We start from the raw sequence: 20,661 nt of genomic DNA on the forward strand, positions 1-20,661 counted from the left end.
TTACTACTCCCTGGGCCCCAGACATCATTTTCTGGGGTGGGGGAAGAGGTGGGAGTCTCACTGGAGGATCTGGGGACTCGAGGAAGGCAGGAGGGCATGGGGAGGCCTTGGCTTGAGTTCCAGCCATCAGAGGTGTCTCCTAGGGACCCATCCTTTGGGGGCCATGGGACTGATTTTCTAGTCTTTTCAGAAATACTGCATGAGTCTTCAGGGCAGGGCTGGCCCCCAAGCCTGGGGCCACAGATGGGGAGGAACGGAAGAGATCCTCCTTATTTTTCTGCTTGGCCGACTTTCAGGGTGCGGATGTTTCCTTCCAGCACCAATGCATGGAGGAACTTGAAGGTGCTGATGTAGTAGGCTGGGATGTCTGCAGCAGCCAAAGGCTTGGAGATCCAGGCCACTTCGGTGTACTTATCAAATCCCAGGGACTGTCCTCCAATCCACACCATCTTCCAGAGCCCCCCAGATGTGCTCATAAACAGCAAATTACTAGGAAACCTCTGCTGGGTCTGCTTGTCCATCACCAGGGAGATTAACCCTCGATGAGGGAGAAGAAGTGGACGTGGCCGCAGTCGTCGCCGGAGGACGCCAGGGGGTCCTTCAGTCCACTGGAGTAGAACGTGATATAAGGAGTGTGGCAACAGAGGGCGGTGTGTCAGAGTCCAGGCTGGTGACACAGAACCTGTTGCTCAGGCTGGACAGTGGGTGGATGACGGGCCTCTGGACCACTTTGGGCTTCATGAAGCTGTGTGTGATGCCAAGGTTCTCAGCTGCTAGCGTCTCGCTATTGACGATGCAGAGTATGGTGAACTCTGACAGCAAGGTGTGGGTGATGAAGGGCAGGTCCTACTCATGCACCAGGATGAGGTCCATCTGGTAGGTGGACAGCATGGACACAGAGATGCTCTGATCAGCCAGTGGGGCGATGGCTGACGACGATCTCGGTCATGCCGATGGGCTGGAAACTGGAGAAGCTGCCGGTGCCGGATACCACATTGAGGGCTAGCCAGGTAGCATCGGCCACACCCATGTGTTCTGAGGAGGGCAGTTCCAGGAAGCCCTCCTCATCGACAATGATGCTGTAATCCTCTGGTGTCTTGGTCAGACTGAAGAATTTGCACCTGGTCTCGGAGGACAGGAAGGCAAGTTTGATCAGGCTGTAGGTGAAGAGGGGGATACTCTCTTTGACAATGCTGGCAACTTGCAGCTGAGGGAGCAGGTGTTTGGAGTGTGGGTTTTGGAGCTGAACAAGCAAGCACATCTTAGTTCCACTGCTTAGCAGCAGGTGACATTTCTGAGCCTCAGTTTCCTCATCTCTAAAATGGGGATAACAACATTTACCATGTAAGGTCATTGTGAGATTTGATAAGACGATGTTGATACAATTTAATATAGCACATAGTGAGCACAAATAAATGGTAGTTAATATCCTGATTCTCAAGTCTTGACTGGTCCCAACTTTGGGCAGAGAATCCTTGGCTGGCATTCAATCCTTGGCTGGTACATGTGCTGAAGTTCCAGTTTCCTAAACCACAGTGTTGAATGCTCTTGGTAATCATGGAATGTTCAGTAGATAAAAGATATATTATTCCTAGGAATCAGAATTTACCAAAATTACAGACCCCTCGAGGTGATGTCATTTTAGCAAAAAGATCCTTTGCTACAAAGGATGTCACAGTGTGTTTTGTTTGCTTTGTTTGTTGAGTCACTAAGTTGTGTTCGACTCTTTGTGACCCCGTGGACTGCAGCATGCCAGGCTCCCCTGTCCTTCACTATCTCCCAGAGTTTTCTCAAACTCATGTCCATTGAGTTGATGATGCCATCCAACCATCTCATCCTCTGTCACCCTCTTCTCCTGCTGCTTTCAATCTTCCCCAGCATCAGGGTCTTTTTCAGTGAGTCAGCTCTTCGCATCAGGTGACCAAAGTATTGGAACTTCAGCTTCAGCATCAGTCGTTCCAATGAATAACCAGGGTTGATTTCCTTTAGGATTGACTGGTTTGATCTCCTTGCTGTCCAGGGGACTCTCAAGAGTCTTCTCCAGCACCACAGTAGGAAGGCATCAATTCTTCGATGCTCAGCTTTTTCTTTCTGGTCCAACCCTCACATCCATACCTGACTGCTAGAAAAACTGTAGCTTTGACTATATGGACCTTTGTCAGCAAAGTGATGTCTCTGCTTTTTTAATACGCTGTCTAGGTTTTTCATAGCTTTTCTTCCAAGGAATAAGAGTTTTTTTTTAAATTTTGTGGCTGCAGTCACCATCCGCAGTGATTTTAGAGTCCAGGAAAATAAAAATCCATTACTGTTTCCACTTTTTCCCCATCTATTTGCCATGAAGTGATGGGATCAGATGCCATGATCTTAGTTTTCTGAATGTTGAGTTTTAAGCCAGCTTTTTCACTCTCCTCTTTCACTTTCATCAAGAGGCTCTTTAGCTCCTCTTCACTTTCTGCCATTAGAGTGGTATCATCTGCATATCTGAGGTTATTGATATTTCTCCCAGCAATCGTCACCCCAGCTTGTGATTCATCCAGCACAGTATTTCACTTAATATACTCTGCACAGAAATTAAATAAGCAAGGTGACAATATACAGCTTTAATGTACTCCTTTCCCAATTTGGAACCAGTTTGTTGTTCCATGTCCGGTTTTAACTATTGCTTCTTCATGTATATTATCTATAGTGAAACAGATCACCAGCCCAGGTGGGATGCATGAGACAAGTGCTCGGGCCTGGTGCACTGGGAAGATCCAGAGGGATCGGGTGGAGAGGGAGGTGGGAGGGGGGATCAGGATGGGGAATACATGTAACTCCATGGCTGATTCATGTCAATGTATGACAAAACCCACTGCAATGTTGTGAAGTAATTAGCCTCCAACTAAAAAACAAACAAACAAACAAAAAAACTATTGCTTCTTGACCTGCATACAGATTTCTCAGGAGGCAGGTAAGGAGGTCTGATATTCCCATCTCTTGAAGAATTTTCCACAGTTTGTTGCAATCCATGCAGTCAAAGGGATTCATTCAACAGGTAATTTAGCTAGCCTCTGACCTATCAACTTCAATAGTCACCTCTCACCTGCCCTCTAGGGTTTTCAGATCCTGGCCATCTTCTTCAGATTCAAGAACATCCTTAGGACCAAAGCTCCCTGTGAAAACTCTATGGTCTGGTGCTGGAGGTAGAGGCTGCCTTGGAGAACTGTGCAGGTCACACTGAAGCCGACAGCTTCACCCTTGTGGAAGGATGCTTTCAGGGTGACTCTGATGAGACTTTCTCGAAGTGGGGCTCTGCCAAGCAGTCTCTACTTATGACACCCACCATAGACTTAGGATTCTGCTGCTGTCATGAAACTTTCTGGAGGAGCGATGCCTGTTCAACACTTACTTTGCTTCATTTACTGACCCATCAGGGGCTGGTGGGGAGATGACACCCTGGTGATTGGTTGAATGGAGCAGCCCATTGATCTGAATCATGGTCAGTTCAGTTCAGTCGCTCAGTTATGCCCGACTCTTTGCGACTCCATGGACCGTAGCACACTAGGCCTTCCTGTCCATCACCAACTCTTGGAGTTTACCCAAACTCATGTCCACTGAGTCGGTGATGCCATCCAACCATCTCATCCTCTGTTATCCCCTTCTCCTCCTGCCCTCAATCATGGTGATTGACAGTAAAATAGGACCGAAATCAAGGAGTCACAGAGATTCTCAGAAACACACCTATTGTATAAAGTAGTGATTCTCAGTGTTTTGCAAAGAGGAGGATGTTGCTTGCTACTTGTGTGATTTATCATTGTTGCTTTCCACCTTTCATTGAAATAAGCTTTTAACCTACTTTGAAAGATATACATTAATATTTTTTAAAAGTGATTGCAACTTAAAACTTGTTTTCAGCTTTAAAAGCAATACGTATTTTCAGAATTTTTTGACTCTACTGTACTCCTAACGGCCTCCCTGCCATGGGGATGATGATGACTACCCTGATGTATAAAATAAGAGCTAACTCTTCCTCGTATTCCTCCTGCTTTTAGATATGTTTCATAGTAACTTTGTCCTGTCGTTTCAAGCACCAGAATCTTGTTGAATAAAGTGAGAACTAGAATAAAAGTGAATGTAATAGCTCTTGGATCTTCCTTGGGAAGAATAGTTCTGTTTTTCTCCCACAGTACTTAATCATGAATTAATGTATGATTATTCTTAAATTGTTGCCTGAAAACTTTCATGTCATTTCTCATTTGTATATGTCATCCTTCATTCAAATGGTATGCTCCTGAAGGGAAGGCTGCTAATTTTTTTTTTTTTTTTATTTCAAGTGACAGGGATTTAATTCCATGGAGCTTAAGTAAGAGTTGAGATTTACTGACTCCTATAACTGGGAGAGACAGGGCTGCGTGGAAGAAATCAGCCTGTGTAGCCAGGGCTTGCTCTCACTCCCCATGTCTCATCTCATCTTCCCTTTGTGTTGGTTTTATTCTCTCTCATGACCAGGGTTTTCCTCTCTGTCGTAGGTGATGGGGGTGGGCAGAGGGAATGAGCGGAAGGCAGGTGACCTGGTAGCCAGCAGCTACAGACTTTCATCATCCCAGCTGTTGTATGATGAATTTGGCTGGCCTCCGTCCCTGGTTCCTGGAAGAAAGCCTCAAAACTCTTGGAATTTCCCGAGTGATAGGAGTGCCTTTGTAATTCATCTGTGGGTTCTTGGACCACACCTGAGTTTATATGAGGTGACTCACTGTTGGCCCCCAGATAGTTTTAGGATGGGGCTGGCCAGGTCAGAAGGGCCAACCATGTAATTAGTGGGTTGGGGCTGTGAACCAAGTAATAACAGCCCCACTTTCCACGGGCGAAAGAGAGCGGAGATCGAGTTCAATCTCATGGCCAATGGCCCCATCACATAGCTATAGAGTGAAACCCCAGTAAAAACTCTGACGAGTATGTCAGTGTCCTAGAAGAGTGACTCATCCTGAGGACACATGAGCTTTGCATCTGGAACCTTCCCACATTGTGCCCTATGTGTCTCTTCATTTGGCTGGTCTTGTTTCATATCCTTTTGCTATAATAAATTTGGATCGTGTTTTCCTGAGTTCTATGTGTTATCCTAGTGAGTTGTCAAACCCGAGGAGCTGGTGGGAACACCTGCATTTGCAGCAGTGGGTCAGAAGTGTGGGTGGCTTGGGCTGGTGCCTGAAGTGACGGTGGGTTGTAGAGAACAGTGCCCTTAACCTGTGAAATTTGACTTGACTCTGGGTAGCTGGGGCTTCCCAGGTGGTAGAAAAAAATCTGCCTGCAAGTGCTGGAGACATGGATTCAATCCCCGGTTCTGGAAGATCCCCTGGAGAAGGACATGGCAACCCACTCCAGTATTCTTGCCTGGGAAATCCCATGGACAGAGGAGCCTTGTGGGCTACAGTCCATGGGATTGCAAAAGAGTTGGACATGACTGAGCAACTAGACCAGCACCTGGGTCTTTAGCATACGAATTGCATTGCACTAACTTTGGTGCAATTTCCAGCACTGAAGTGGAAAATTCCACACTAAGACTTTGGTTGGACAGCCTGGGTAATGTGGCCACCGTTGAAACCTTGGCTCCACATGGCTTGAGGAGGAGCAATTCTGCTGCATTGGAGGGAGCATGGAACCATACTGGGTGACAGAAGCAGTAGTTGTCTTCCACAGCAAAAGTCTGCATAATTTTCTGACCTTAGCATTTTGCAGAGATAGTTCAGTTCAGTTCAGTTCGGCTCAGTCATGTCCGACTCTTTGCAACCCCATGAATTGCAGCACGCCAGGCCTCTCTGTCCATCACAAACTCCTGGAGTTTACTCAAACTCATGTCCATTGAGTCGGTGATGCCATCCAGCCATCTCATCCTCTGATATCCCCTTCTCCTGCCCCCAATCCCTCCCAGCATCAGGGTCTTTTCAAATGAGTCAACTCTTCACATGAGGTGGCCAGAGTACTGGAGTTCCAGCTTCAGCATCAGTCCTTCCAATGAACACCCAGGACTGATCTCCTTTAGGATGGACTGATTGGATCTCCTTGCAGTCCAAGGGACTCTCAAGAGTCTTCTCCAACACCACAGTTCAAAAGCATCAATTTTTCAGTGCTCAGCTTTCTTCACAGTCCAACTCTCACAGCAGAGATAGTTGGTGTTCATCAAATATTTATTTGCCCCCTTACATATGTCAGTATAACCAGAAGTGGGGTCTGACTGCTTGCTGCTCAAAAGCCAATAAAGAGGCAAGGTTGGTGGAAAGGAAAGTTTGCTTTATTTTGGATGCTGGCAACCTGTGTTGGGGGAGGACAGACTCCTGTCTGAAGGCCAACTCCCCCTCTCACTGACAGTCAGGAGACAAGAATTTTTATAGGCAGAGGGAGGGGGCTACTCGCAGAACAGCAGAGTCAGCTCTGACAGTGATCTTGAAATTCATCATTGGTGGTCTGACCAGCATCATGCTGATTATTTTAAGTCCATAATCTTTAGCTCCAGGATTGGTTTGTTCCCATTTCCTTGAGGCCAATTCTCCCAAATTGTGGCAGCTTATGCCATGGCTAGTCTGGACTTATGCAGTTAACTCCTTCCACCTGGTGGGAGATTCAGTATCTATAAGACAGCTTATAGGATATGGCTCAGAATATTATCTACAACCCTTAGAGAGGAACTAAAGGTCCTTGGCTTTGCTTAATAACAGCTACTGCTGCTGCTAAGTTGCTTCAGCACATGACTGTGCGACCCCATAGACGGCAGCCCACCAGGCTCCCCCGTCCCTGGGGTTCTCCAGGCAAGAACACTGGAGTGGGTTGCTGTTTCCTTCTCCAGTGCAGGAAAGTGAAAAGTGAAAGTGAAGTCACTCAGTCCTGTCTGACTCTTCGCGACCCCATGGACTGCAGCCCACCAGGCTCCTCCGTCCATGGGATTTTCCAGGCAACAGTACTGGAGTGGGGTGCCATTGCCTTCTCCACTTAATGACTAGAACTAGTATTATTTAGTCTTGTTGGTCTATTTTCTTTTGTTCCTGCATTTTCTCATTTCTCCAATTAAACTTATTCTTTGGCTAAAGTTTTCCCACAGACAAAAGACAGTGTGAAGGCATGGTAGGGTGGGGGTTGGGAAGGGTCCAAAGATCCCACTCCATTTCATCAGTATTCCTTACAGTTAAGTTGGGCCCTTATGACTAGTTCTGGCCAATGGAATGTGAGCAGATTTATCATGAGTCAATTTCAGGAGAAGGTAATTAAAAGCCTAGAATCTTCTCCCTCTTCTTTCCTTGCTGCTCTGACCTTGGCCACTAAGTGTTCCAGTTGGCATGCCACAAGATGGAGGAAGGTACTTTTCATGTTTGTCTCTGTTAAGTCAATAAGATTTGGGGGCTAAGGTAGACAGATTAACTCCCCCCTATAGATATTAGGTCTTAATCCCGAAACCTGTAAATGGAAAAAGGGTCTTTGCAAGTCTGATTACTTTAATAATCTTGAGATGAAGTTGTTGTCATGGATTATCTGGGCAAGTCTTAAATGTCATCATAAGTCTACTCATAAGAGAGACAGAAGAAGATTAGACATCCACACAGAAAAGATGACGTAACCCTGGAGGCAGATTGCAGTGATGCGGCCACAAACCAAGGGAATTTACTCTCTCACAGTTCTGGAGGCCCGAAGTCTGAGATCAGTATCACTGGGCCAAAATCAAGATATCTGCAGGGTCACATTCCCTTTGACTTCTGGGGGGATTTTTTTCCTTGTCCCCCTTAGCTTCTGGTGGTTCCAAGAGTTTCTTCAGTGTAGCAGAATGACACCAGTCTCTGCCACCGTCTTCATACAAGCTTCTCTTCTGTGTCTTCTCCCTCATGCCTGTGTCTTCTCCCTCATGTCTGTGTCTCCCTTCTCTTCTCATAGGAACTCTTCACTGGAGTAAGGACCCATCCAGATCATCAGTGATCACCTCTTCAGCTTGAGATCCTTAATTTAATCATATCTGCAAGGACCCTTTTACCAAATATGGTGAAATTCATATGTTCTGGGTGGACACATCTCTTGGGGGCCATCCTTTATCCTGCTACAGATACCAATGTCTTGGATAGCAAGTCTGGGACAGGTAGTGTCCCCACAATATATATTCAGTGAAAGAGTTTATTCAATGAGCAATTGCCCTTTAGTCTAAAGAACATATTTTTCAAGAAACATGAAAGCTATCTTTCTGTGTACAGGTATGAACCAATTATTGCTTAATTGAAAACATATAAGATCCAGTGTATTATTTGAGAATGTTCTTCATTAGGTTGAACATATGCCTTATCCAGTAATTGCTTTCTTGGCTTTGAAATTGGCCTAGGATGTCATCAGTATATCCAACACACCAATCCCATCTTTACCGTGATGGTGAGATTGATGCCTGTTGTGAGGATGACATGCTGAGTGAAGGTTTATGACTATAAATCTCAGGCTCCAAATACATCAAAAGAGATGACAGGCATGAAATGTTTGCTTATAATGCTAAACTCAAACAAGAAATTGACTCGAAGTCATTTCCAAATATCTGAAAGTCTGAAATCTTTTGGTTCAACTGAATAAGGTTAGGATAGGCATGCTTCAGATTTTGGTGGCTTAAATTATAAAGTAGTCTATCATTTGCTCCAAAGAAGTAGAGAAATTTAGAAAGGTGCCTAGAGGTTTGAGCTTTAAAATGAAAACATTTGGAATCAAATTGGAAAACTGTAGAGAGTCTAGGGGTCTACCATGTTGAGGCAGAAAGGGGATCCTGCAGTTTCTGGAGACCCTGCACCATTCCTGTCTCTGCAACTGGATTGCTGTGTAAGCGTGTGCTAGTGACCTAACCTCTCTGGGTCTCTTGTTTCCTCAGTAGAAGTAATATATTGGAGTAATTGATCTGGAAGATTCCTTCCAGCTCTAAAATTCTCTGGTTCTCTGAAAGGGGACCTGCTTTATGACAGACCACCCAGGTGAAAAGTTAACTCTCTGGGGCAGATCTCATCCTTGGACCCAGGAGAACAGTGGTAGGTCATTGCAATATAATCTCGAGCAAGGGCAGACCGCGAAGCAAAACAGCTGAAACAGGAACTTGGAACTGGTGTTGATTTATCTCTAAGATGTGTTTTTCCATTTTCTCTGGCAAGGTTGCTCTAAAGTAGAATCAGCTGGAAAAGTATGAGCTGGCAGGACAGACAGAGGCCCTTCTGCTTGGGGAAGTCTTCGGGGTCCTGGTCCCCACTGAGAACACTCTCTGTTCACCGCTTTCACCAGCAGCTCTTCTGAAGGATGCCAGCTGAGCCGTAGACCCTACAGCATCTTGCTGCAGAGACGGGGCTTCTTCACCAGGGGCCAATCACCTTGATACCTTTCTATTCCATCAGGAAGCACCCCTACCCCTCCCAGCAGAAAGAGTGTTTCCGCAGAGCGTGTCCAGGGCAAGGGGAATGAGTCTAAGGGGAAGGCGTGCTTATGATGAACTGGATGAGGGGAAGCATTGGATGGTTTCCTACGGGTGAGAGCATACAGTCAGTTGCTTTTTGCCAAAACAATATTCCACAGCCCAAGGAATGACATGGCCTTCTAAGCCAGGCGCCTAACTTGCTCAGGCCGAGATGACTTCATGCGGACAGTGACAACTGGCTTTGTCATAATAAATAGCTCTTTGCAAAATGTCTGGCAGACTCCTGTGTTTTCTCTGCTTTATGGGTTGGAGGTATGGAAACAAGAAACAGGAGGCTTTCCTTCCTTTGAGAAATGTGTTTCAAACTTGAGAATCTTGGGAGAATTTAAAGTTAGTTTTTCAGGGATTTTTTTTTTTCCTTCTGATGATTGACGCCCATTGGAGGGGAAGAACAAATTATCCTTATTGTGTGATCTTTCAATTTTGAAAATCTCATGAGAAGATGACTAGATCTGTCCCCATGAGAGCAGCGGTGAATCAGTGACATCTGGACGTGTCTTCCATGCGGAGTCTGGCATGGGCACTGCTCAGTGCCCGCAGGCATTTCCAGGATCGCATGCCCTTGGTGACACCCAGTCTCCAGGATACAGTGGAAAATCACTCATCTTACCAAGAAACTGATGGACTGATGCTGAAGCTGGAGCTCTGATACTTTGGCCACCTGATGCAAAGAGCTGACTCATTGGAAAAGACCCTGATGCTGGGAAAGATTGAAGGCAGGAGGAGAAGGGGTGACAGAGGGTGAGATGGTTGGATGGCATCACTGTCTCAATGGACATGAGTTTGAGCAAGCTCCGGGAGATGGTGACAGGGAAGGACAGGGAAACCTGGTGTCCTGCAGTCCATGGGGTCGCAGAGAGTCGGACAAGACTGAGCAACAGAACAACAACCAAGAAAGAGGAAAATCTCCAGTTGAATGAAAAAAAAATTGACAGCTGCCAACATCAAGAGGACACGGACAAGGAAATGATCTCAGGCCAAGGGCAGTGAGTGACCTCCAGCCCGACTGCACGGCGCAGTCTCCAGTGCACCACCACCGTGAGGGACTAGTGACCTGGGGCCAAGGCAATGTTTGGGGATGGGCACTTAGCGAAGGGAGGTCAGTTAGAGATGAGGAGATCACAGCCCACACTCGGGAGGAGATCGACTGATGTAGAGCAAAGAATCTTTGACAGTCAGGTATGTTGAGAGGTTTCCTATGAGTTAGAATACAAAAATCTTGGTGTGTGTGTGTGTATGTGTGGTCACATTTTATAGTTTGTGTCTCAGATGCCTCCTCTGCAAAAAACAGCCTCACCTACTTGACTGAACTGTTAAGATTTATATATCCACACATGTAGCGCTTAGAACAAGGCCTGCTATGAAGTATTTGATGCCTACAGCTTAGATTTATTATTCACATGAATGAAAATGTATACTATTTATCAGCTTATTACCATTTATCACACTGAGAAGTTGTTGGTGCATGATCAGTTGGTCAGTTGCGTCTGACTCTGCAACCCCGTGGACTGTAGCCCACCAGGCTCCTCTGTCCATGGGATTCTCCAGGCAAGAGTACTGGAGTCAGCTGCAAGTTCCTCCTCCAGGGATCTTCCTGACCCAGGGATGGAACATAAGTCCCCTATGTCTCCTGCATTGGCAGGCTGATTCTTTACCACTAACCACCAGCGCATACTCTAGTGTACACTCAGAGTATACTCTGTTTATCTAAGATATTTTAATCTGGAAAAGAAGAAATGATTGGCATTTGAAAGCATGCAAGGCTGTGATAAAAGCCAACTAAGAGATGCTTGCAAGGAAAATATTGTTAAACTGAGGTTGGAGTTTGTGAGCTCAAAGTCATCCCCCTTTGAGGACTTTGGTCTAACACGCTCTAGTGACTGTGGGAATGTAAATTGGCACACGCCTTTGGAGGGCATTTTGATGTTTTTTTTTTTTTTTAAAGAAAAGCCTTACATCCTTTGGCCCAGCAATTTAACTTCTAGGGATAAATCCAGATGGAATATCAAGGGTGCAAACCATATTTCTTTACAACGACGGTCACTGAAGCATAGCATACAATAACCAGAAATGAGAAACAATGCAAACATCTAACAAGGGCGTGTTTTGTCAAAACTAGGTTATGTACATGTACAGATGATTGAGCCACCGCTACTTTTAGTAATGTTGAAGATTCTTTAAAGATGAGAGAATGTCAACAATGCATTTTAAGTGGAAAAAAGTTTACAAAACTCCGTTCAGTGTGCTTTTGGTGGAATACATCCTTTGTCCGCTTGTCTTCCTTCACAGCAACAGGATGGAGATGTTCCCACCTCAAGCATTCAGCCAGCACACCCTTCCCAGTTGCCCATCACAAACAGCAGGAGGGCACAGCTGCCCCATGCCTCCCATGCCGCTGATTTCCGTAAATATCCGTGATCAAAGTGTGACAGCAAATGAATACTCAGACTGTGTCAATAGGAAATGAAACCTATTATTTCATTTCATATTTCACACGTTTTATTTTTCTCTTCATCCTTGATGCCTTAGAAGGATGGAACACAAATATTTCTCTTTTCCCTCCTGTGTATTACTCAGTTGTGTCCAACTCTATGCGACCCCATAGACAGTAGCTCTTCTGTCCATGGGATTTCCCAGGCAAAAATACTGGAATGGGTTGCCATGCCCTTCTCCAGGGAAACTTCCTGATCCAGGGATCGAACCTGGGTCTCCTGAACTGCAGGCGGAATCTTTACCATCTGAGCCACCAAGGATGCGAAAAATTAAATGCTCTTTGCTCTTGAAATTAAGGTAACTTAAATTTTTTGCAGGAATGGTTAAGAGGATGGATGTAGCAAGCTGTTAATATCTACTGTGGCAAGAAAAAGAGAGAGGAAAGGGATTGAGCAAAGAAGTCATTTATTTTGGAGAAGCAGGAGTAGATATTACCTTGGAATTTAAGCCAGCAGAGATCTTTAAGTTCCTGATAGCATCCTGGGAAGATGGAGGGACCTCAGAAAGGCATGGTCTTGGCATGAGAGAGGGCATATATTCTGAGCCTTGCTAAAAAAACAAAAAAGGACTGTCACAAATGTGGCACTCAAGAGTCAAGGGCCATATGTAGGAGAGAACCAGTTTCTTAGTGATTAGCTTGTGTATAACAGAGGACCCTCTCACATTTTAGTCCCCTCTTGGAATTGCATAGATATACACCCATTTGAGGATTTGAAATTGTCAGAGGCAGTCTTGCTGAAATCCCCACTGATGGAAGACTATACAGGTAGCTATGCTTCAAACACTCCTTCAATTTGTTCAATAAGCACAGTTTATAAAGGCTTTCTATTCCTCCATTTTCTCTCTCTCTTTCTTTCTTGAAGTATAGTTGGTATACAGTATTATATAAGTTACAGGTGTACAATATAGTGAGTCACAAGTTTTAACGATTATAAATCATTTATAGTTATTATAAAATATTGACTTTATGCCTTGTGTTGTACAATGTATCCTTGTAGCTTATTTTGTTAATTTTTTTAAAAAAGATATTTATTTGGCTGCATCAAGTCTTAGTTGCAGAATCTAGTTCCCTGACCAGGAATCGAACCCGGGCCTCCTGCATTGGGAGCGTGGAGTCTTAACCACTAAACCACCAGGGAGACCCCCCCCCCCCCTTATAGTTTACTTTATACCTAGTTGTTTGTACCTCTTAACCCCTTACCCCAGGTTGCCCTTTCCCTTCCCATCTCTACTGGCCACATCAGCTTGTTCTCTGTATGTGTGACAGACACCTTATTCTTAATCACACACTATATTTTTTATCTTCTCTCTCTCTTTCTTTCCCCCTCTCTCTCATCTACATGTTATACTGACCTCACTGAATGACTTGGGAGGTGTTCTTTTCTTTTCTGAATCCTAGAATAGTTTGTGCAAAAGTGTGTTCTCTGAAAGATCTATTGATTCAATTTCATTAATGCTGACTAGACTATAAACGCTTTTCATTTTTTCTTAACTCAGTTTTGGTAAGTTATACTTTTCTAGGAATTTGACTCTTTCAGTTCAGTTCAATTCAATCTCTCAGTCATTTCTGACTCTTTGCGACCCCATGAACTGCAGCACGCCAGGCCTCCCTGTCCATCACAAACTCCCAGAGTCCACTCAAACCCATGTCCATCGAGTTGATGATGCCATCCAACCATCTCAGCCTCTGCCGTCCCCTTCTCCTCCTGCCCTCAACCTTTCCCAGCATCAGGGTCTTTTCAAATGAGTCAGCTTTTCGCATCAGATGGTCAAAGTATTGGAGTTTCAGCTTCAACATCAGTCCTTCCAATGAACACCCAGGACTGATCTCCTTTAGGATGGACTGGTTGGATCTCCTTACAGTCCAAGGGACTCTTTCACTTATGTTGTAAATTTTATTTATACAAAATTTTTCCTAAACAATATTTTTAATATTCTGTTTTTTTTAACATCTGCAATACTTGAAGCTATGTCTTAATTGTATTTGTTATTTCTCTTTTTTTCTTTATCAATTGTATTCAAAGTTGGCCATTTTTTAGTCATTCCAAAGGACTTACTTTGTTCTTCTCTCTTTCATGTTTCCTTTTAGCATCATAAATTTTCCTTCTTACCTTTGTTTTCTTCTTTCTACTAAAATTGAAATTATTTTGCAATTCTTTTTCTAGATTCTGTAAATGTATGCTTATAGCAATTATTTTTGTCTTTTCTTTGTCACTAATCTAAATTTTTAAGGCCATGAATTTCCATTTAAGTTCTACTTTAGCTGCATCTTGAAAGCTTTGATACGTAGTATTTTCATTAGCATTCAGTTAAATTTTTTTTCAATTTTCATTTTGATTATTTTCGATCTGTAAATTACTTAAAACTAATTCTTAATTTCAAATATATGGCGGTTTTAGTGGCCTCCTTGCTGTATTTTATAATATCTGTTGACAACATTGTTATAAAATGTGTTCTGTATGATGCCAACTCTTTCAAATGTGTTGAAACTTGTGTAATGACACTGTATAGTCAGTTTTTACAAATACTCTGAGTAGTTATTAAGTATAATATTCTATCTGTTTATTAGGTCAAGCTTTTTAATTCTTTTATTTTCAAATCTTCTATGTCTCTGATGATTTTTTTGAATGCTTAGACTCATAATTTCTGTGGGTTTTATTTGAAAATCTATTGCAATGGTGCTGTGCTGAGTGCTAAGTCACTTCATTTGTGTCCGACTCTGTGATGCTATGGACTGTAGCCCGCCAGGCTCCTCTGTCCATGGAATTCTCCAGGCAAGAATATTGGAGTGGGTTGCCATGTCCTCATCCAGGGGATCTTCCCAACCCAGGCACTCAACCCGCGTCTCTTACTTCTCCTGCATTGGCAGGCAGGTTCTTTACCACTAGTGCCACCTGGGAAGTCTGCAATGGTGGTGAAATTATTGATTTTATATCATCCGTCAGTTTTTGCTTTATTTATTTTGAGGCCTTGTGATTAGGTGCATAATAGTTTAGAATTAGTTTAATTTACTACCAAATTGAATCTTTTATCATTGAGTAGTGACTCTCCATACCTATAGCAATGCCTTTTGCTTTAAAGTCCAATTTTTTTCCCCTAAAATTTCTATAACCACAATGGTTTTCCTTTGACTAATATTCATTCACATACATATTTTTACCCTTTCCTTTTAATGCTTTTATATCCACTTGTTTTTAATGTGTTTCTTTTAAAAAATCATTTGTTAATTATTGTCTTTAACTGGAGAAATTAATCTGTTTTCATTTATTATAATTACTGACATTTTGTGTTTATTATATTGTTCTGCCATAGCTTTTCTTCCAAGGAGCAAAGGTCTTTTAATTTCATGGCTGCAATCACCATTCGCAGTGATTTTGGAGTCCAAGAAAATAAAGTCTGTCACTGTTTCCATTGTTTCCCCATCTATTTGCCATGAAGTGATGGGACTGGATGTTTAAGCCAGCTTTTTATCTCTCCTCTTTCACCTTCATCAGGAGGCTCTTTAGTTTCTCTTCACTTTCTGCCATTAAAGTGATGTCATCTACATATCTGACATTATCAATATTTCTCCTGGCAATCTTGATTCCAGCTTGCGCATCATCCACCCCAGCATTTCACATGTATTTTGCATACAAGTTGAATAAGCAGGGTGACAATGCACAGGCTTGACGTACTGACTTAATTTTGAACCAGTTTGCTGCTCTGTGTCTGGTTCTAACTGCTGTTTCTTGACCTGCATATAGGTTTCCCAGGTGAGGAAACGAGGCAGGTCAGGTGGTCTGGTATTCCCATCTCTTGAAGAATTTTCCAGTTTGTTGTGATCCACACAACCAAAGGCTTTATCGTAGTCAATGAAGCAGAAGATGTTTTTCTGGAATTCACTTGCTTTTTCTATAACCCAATGGATGTTGGCAATTTGATCTCTGGTTTCTCTGCCTTTTCTAAACCCAGCTTGAACATCTGGAAACTCTCGGTTCACATCCTGTTGAAGCCTAACTTGAAGGATTTTGAGCATTACCTTGCTAGCAAGTGAAATAAGTGCAATTGTGCGGTAGTTTGAACATTCTTTGGCATTGCCTTTCTTTGGTTTTAAATGAAAGCTGACTGAAAGTGTCCAGTCCTGTGGACACTTAAAGGACACTTGCTCCTTGGAAGAGAAGCAATGACAAACCTAGACAGTTTATTAAAAAGCAGAGACATCATTTTGCCAACAAAGGACCATCTAGTCAAAGCTATGTTTTTTTTCAGTAGTCATGTATGGATGTGAGAGTTGGACCATAAAGAAGGCTGAGCACTGAAAAATTTGTGCTTCTTAATTGTGATGCTGGAGAAGACTCTTGGGAGTCCAATTGACTGCAAGGAGATCAAACCAGTCAATCCTAAAGGAAATCGTCCTTGAATATTCATTGGAAGGACTGGTGCTGAAGCTGAGGCTCCAATTCTTTGGCTACCTAATGCGAAGCACTGACTCATTTGAAAAGACCCTGATGCTGGGAAAGATTAAGGACAGGAAGAGAAAGGGAGCAACAGAGGATGAGTTGGGCGGATGGCATCATGGACTCAACGGACATGAATGTGAGCAAACTCCAGGAGATAATGGAAGATAGGGAAGCCTGGCTTGCTGCAGTCCATGGGGTCACAAAAGTTGGACACAACTGAGCAACTGAACAACAGCAATATATTGCTCTAATTTTAATATTTTTAATTAAAATAATTGTAGTTTCTCCTTGTTCCACCATTTCTATGTTCCATTCTCTCTCCTTTCTTATTTTGGATTAATTGTTCAGTTTTTCTCATTTCGTTTTTTCCTATGGTAGTTTAAGAGTTATGCATTTTATTATTTTCATGGCTATGATAGAAAGTTAATATACATAATTTATCAAAATGTTACGTTATCAACAGTAAATCCTCTTTCCAAGTAACATGATGTCCTTAAAATACTTTAATTTCAGTTGTTCCTTCTAACATTGTGGTATTATTACTGTGCATTTTATTTCTATTTTTAAATTGCTCCCTAGGAACATTATTATTATTATTATTATTATCTTATTCTTCCTATTTTATGTATTAATGTTTTTCCATATTTACCCACATATTTTCCCCTTTCTTTGTTTTTCTTTCTGTATCTCATTCTTTCCATCTGGGATAATATCCTTTTTTCCTGAAATAAAAGCTTAAGGATTTCCTTTAGTAAGGGTTTGCTGCTAGCAAACTCTCTCGGTTTTTGTTTTTCTTAAAAGATCTTTATTTTACCCTGGTCCTGGAAGGACACATGTGATGTATACAATCTTCTTTTCTTATGCAACTATATGTCTTTCCATTAAAGTGATCTGTAACAGATGAGGATTTAAAACCCACCTATCAGTGTTGTCCTCTCATGGAAACAAGGTATACCTTTATCTGGATGGTGAGTTTAGAGAAAATTGGAACCACCATTCCCCTTATACTGAAAAAATAAAAAGGCTCTCTCAAGCACCACAGAGGTGGAAATGTTCATCTCTTGATTAAAACACATAGCTCTAAAGGTCTTCTATTAAAATGCAACTTCTCACCAGTAGGAAGGAATGTTAAGGGATATTCATTATTCACTGTCAGCTTCACACAGTGAGTCAGTTCATGGGCTGCTAGGCACTGTTTTCAGCTTGGAGGAAGGCCACACAGGAATGAACAGGAAAACCAGTTTGGGGCGGAAGGAAGGAAGACAGCTCTCTTTTTGCCCCAAGAAGTTGGTCCTGGAGACAATGTAGGACAATCTCAACAGGGAGCTGCTGGCAGGACGGCGCTGGTTCTTGGAGGTGGGTAGGTGGGTGGTGGAGTGTTGACCACGAGTTTCCATGTTCTTGTCAATTCCCAGCTCTGAACTCTTCAGCCCATGCCTGTCGCTTCTTCCTCAGTCACAGCCTTGAGAAAATAAAGTGTCAGAGGAGAGAATGTTCTCCACTAAGCTGAGTTGCTGCTTCCCCCCACTGCCTCAGAATTTAATTTTACATACTTCTTCCCTCTTCTTTTTCTTCCCACTTTCTCTTAGGTCTTGGCTTTTAATCATGCTTGAGTCTCTAAACCAAAACCTGTTACTGGCACCAGTGTAATACAGTAATTACTGTCAGAAATTTGGAAAATCCAGAAAAGTCTGAAGAAGGAAAATAAACCCCCCCAAGTCCACTTACTATTAGAGGATAATGACCTTTATCATTTTTGTGTATTATATTTTGAATTTTTTGGTATGTGTGTTCTTTCTTACTCTCTTTATCTACCCTTCCCACCTCCCCACCACCCCCCTCCCCCACACAAAATTGGGATGAACGAAGACTAATTTCCTCATTTACTTTGTCTTCCCATTAAAATGCCTTTCTTCGTGTTGTTAATGTATTCCTTCTGTCTTGGTGCTGCTTCCTTCCATCTTCCTTTCCCTCATAAACATCAAGTGTCTACACCCCTGTCTACACTCTGTCTTCTCCTTCAGTCCTCACACTCTTGAAGACTGTATCCTGAACCAGCAAACCCCACTCCCCATCCCCACCGGATGTTGGCAAATGCTGTCAAAGACCTTGGCACTGGCAAATCCGGCAGACCCTTTTATTTAACCTCATTTTATGGAACTTACAGTGACAGTTGTCTCTTTTGGTTATGGCCTCCTGGAAACGCTCTCCTTCCTTCATGTTCATGAAAAAGTTCACCCTGCTTTTCTCTGTCTAGTTCCTTCTCAGAATGCATCACCAGCTTCTTCGGGTAGCCTTCCTTGTGAAGTGCAGGTGGCCTTCACGGATCTGTCCTTGGCCCTTCCTCATTCTCCAGCTGCTGGACAGTCAACAGCTGTACCAATGGTTGCATCACGAGTTCAGATGTTTCTCTACATATGCAGCTCTGGGTGTCTCACTGGCATGTCAGACTAAACAGGACCGAAGCAGAGCTCACATGGCATGTGGGAGGGTTTCGGGGCCAGAATGAAAATAGCACCCATCATTCTGGCCACCTTCTTTGCCTAGAACCCAGGCACATGGGTGCCCCTAATGCTGGGAAATGGAGTAGCTGGATGCCCAGGAGGGAATGACACTCAGCTGGGAAAGCAACCAGCTAGTGTCCATCACATCTACCTGTAAGGATCACGGTATGGCAAAACCCACCAAAGGGATGGCTTCTGAAGAGGCTACTGTTAACTGCTCAGAATGGCAAAATGGGAGCTCCTTGAAAATAGTCTTTCTGGAAAGTTTGGAGCTGACATCATTTTGGAGGTTCTGCAAAGAGAAGCCAGAAAACAAGGACAGATATTAAAAGCTGCACATGAAACACGATGTGCCTGTCCATGAAGCTGTCCAAGATGAGCTCAGTGAAGGAGCATGAGGTCAGTAGGGACGCCTCCGAAGCATCCAGATGCTCGGCACAGAGACTTTCAGTGCCGTTTCGGGAGGACACCGGGACAGCTGAGGCAATGCTTTGGGCTCGCTTTCATTTCACACTGTTCTTTTTTTTCCATTTCAGTTGCAAGTTTGAAAATGCTTTATGCTTTGAGATTTCTGGTCATTTTCAAAGATAGCTGAAGTATTTCAGTTCTGTTTTTACTCTTGATCCCTCTCCTTAACCCTCCCAATCTTTATATTCTCCCATCTTTTATTGCCAAACATTTTTTAGAAGGGAAATCTTTCTAAAAGGATTGACGTGAAAGTCGCTTAGTTGTGTCCAACTCTTTGTGACCCCATGGACTATACAGTCCATGGGACTCTCCAGACCAGAATTCTGGAGTGGGTACCCTTTCCCTTCTCCAGGGGATCTTCCCAAGATACAGATCGAACCCAGGTCTCCCGCATTGCAGGCAGGTTCTTTACCAGCTGCGCCACTTGGAAAGCCTGAAATCCCTGATAGCTCAGCGGTAAAGAATCTGCCTGCCATGTAGGAGACACAGGTTCGATCCTTGGGCCAGGAAGACCCTCTGGAGAAGGAAATGGAAGTCCACTCTGGTATTCTTGACTGGGAAATCCCATGGACAGAGGATCCTGGCAGGCTACAGTCCACGGTGTTGTGAGAGCTGGTCATGACTAAACCACCAGCACCATCTTCCAGAAGACATGGCCTCAGAAGATGAAGGAGGCCGAACACAAGCACACAGTGCGGTCCTTCCTGTGATCACTCTGCCTGAGCTACTACCTATTCTCTGCCTACAAAGCGTGAGATATCAGTCCCATCAGAGCAGAGAATGGGCTTGCCAGATAGAAGGAGCATCCTTAGAACACCTGTGAACATTTCCTTACTTGCAAAGCAAGGACGGAGGTGAAAATGAATCATTCTCACCAACCATCCTTCTCCTTATAAAGATGCTTCGTGAAAATTGTCTTTCAACTTTCTGGCCAGTAAGTTTCCACGTATACTAAATAATCATCTTTATAAGTCTACATTGATTTATCCATAACCAAGTCTTCTTTCTCCCCCTTTTGATTCTCCCAAACTGCTACCATCTCTTAACTGTTTTGTCTGCTTTTTAGTTTCTTGTGAGGTACCACTCCTGGGGTAATTAGAAGCATCACCCTTTAAGCCAGACCACTAGCAATCTGAGCTCTGCCACTTACTGGCTCTGTGACAGTGGTAAGTTCTTTAACATGCCTTCATTCCAGTTTTCTCATCTATAAAACAAGGAAAATAAATGATAAGACCTGTCCAAAAGGTGGGTATGAGGATTAACTGAGCTAACTTTTGTAAAGCTCTTAGGGCAGTGCCTAGTGTGT

General features: G+C 43.4%; 1 pseudogene; it reads right to left on the bottom strand.

The window, feature by feature from the left end:
* Nucleotides 1-269: 269 nt before the first annotated feature.
* On the bottom strand, nucleotides 270-1,261 carry LOC110126569 (cytosolic arginine sensor for mTORC1 subunit 2-like; annotated as a pseudogene).
* Nucleotides 1,262-20,661: the final 19,400 nt, after the last annotated feature.

Source organism: Odocoileus virginianus, chromosome 34 (assembly GCF_023699985.2).
Source record: "Odocoileus virginianus isolate 20LAN1187 ecotype Illinois chromosome 34, Ovbor_1.2, whole genome shotgun sequence".
Lineage (NCBI taxonomy): Eukaryota > Metazoa > Chordata > Mammalia > Artiodactyla > Cervidae > Odocoileus > Odocoileus virginianus.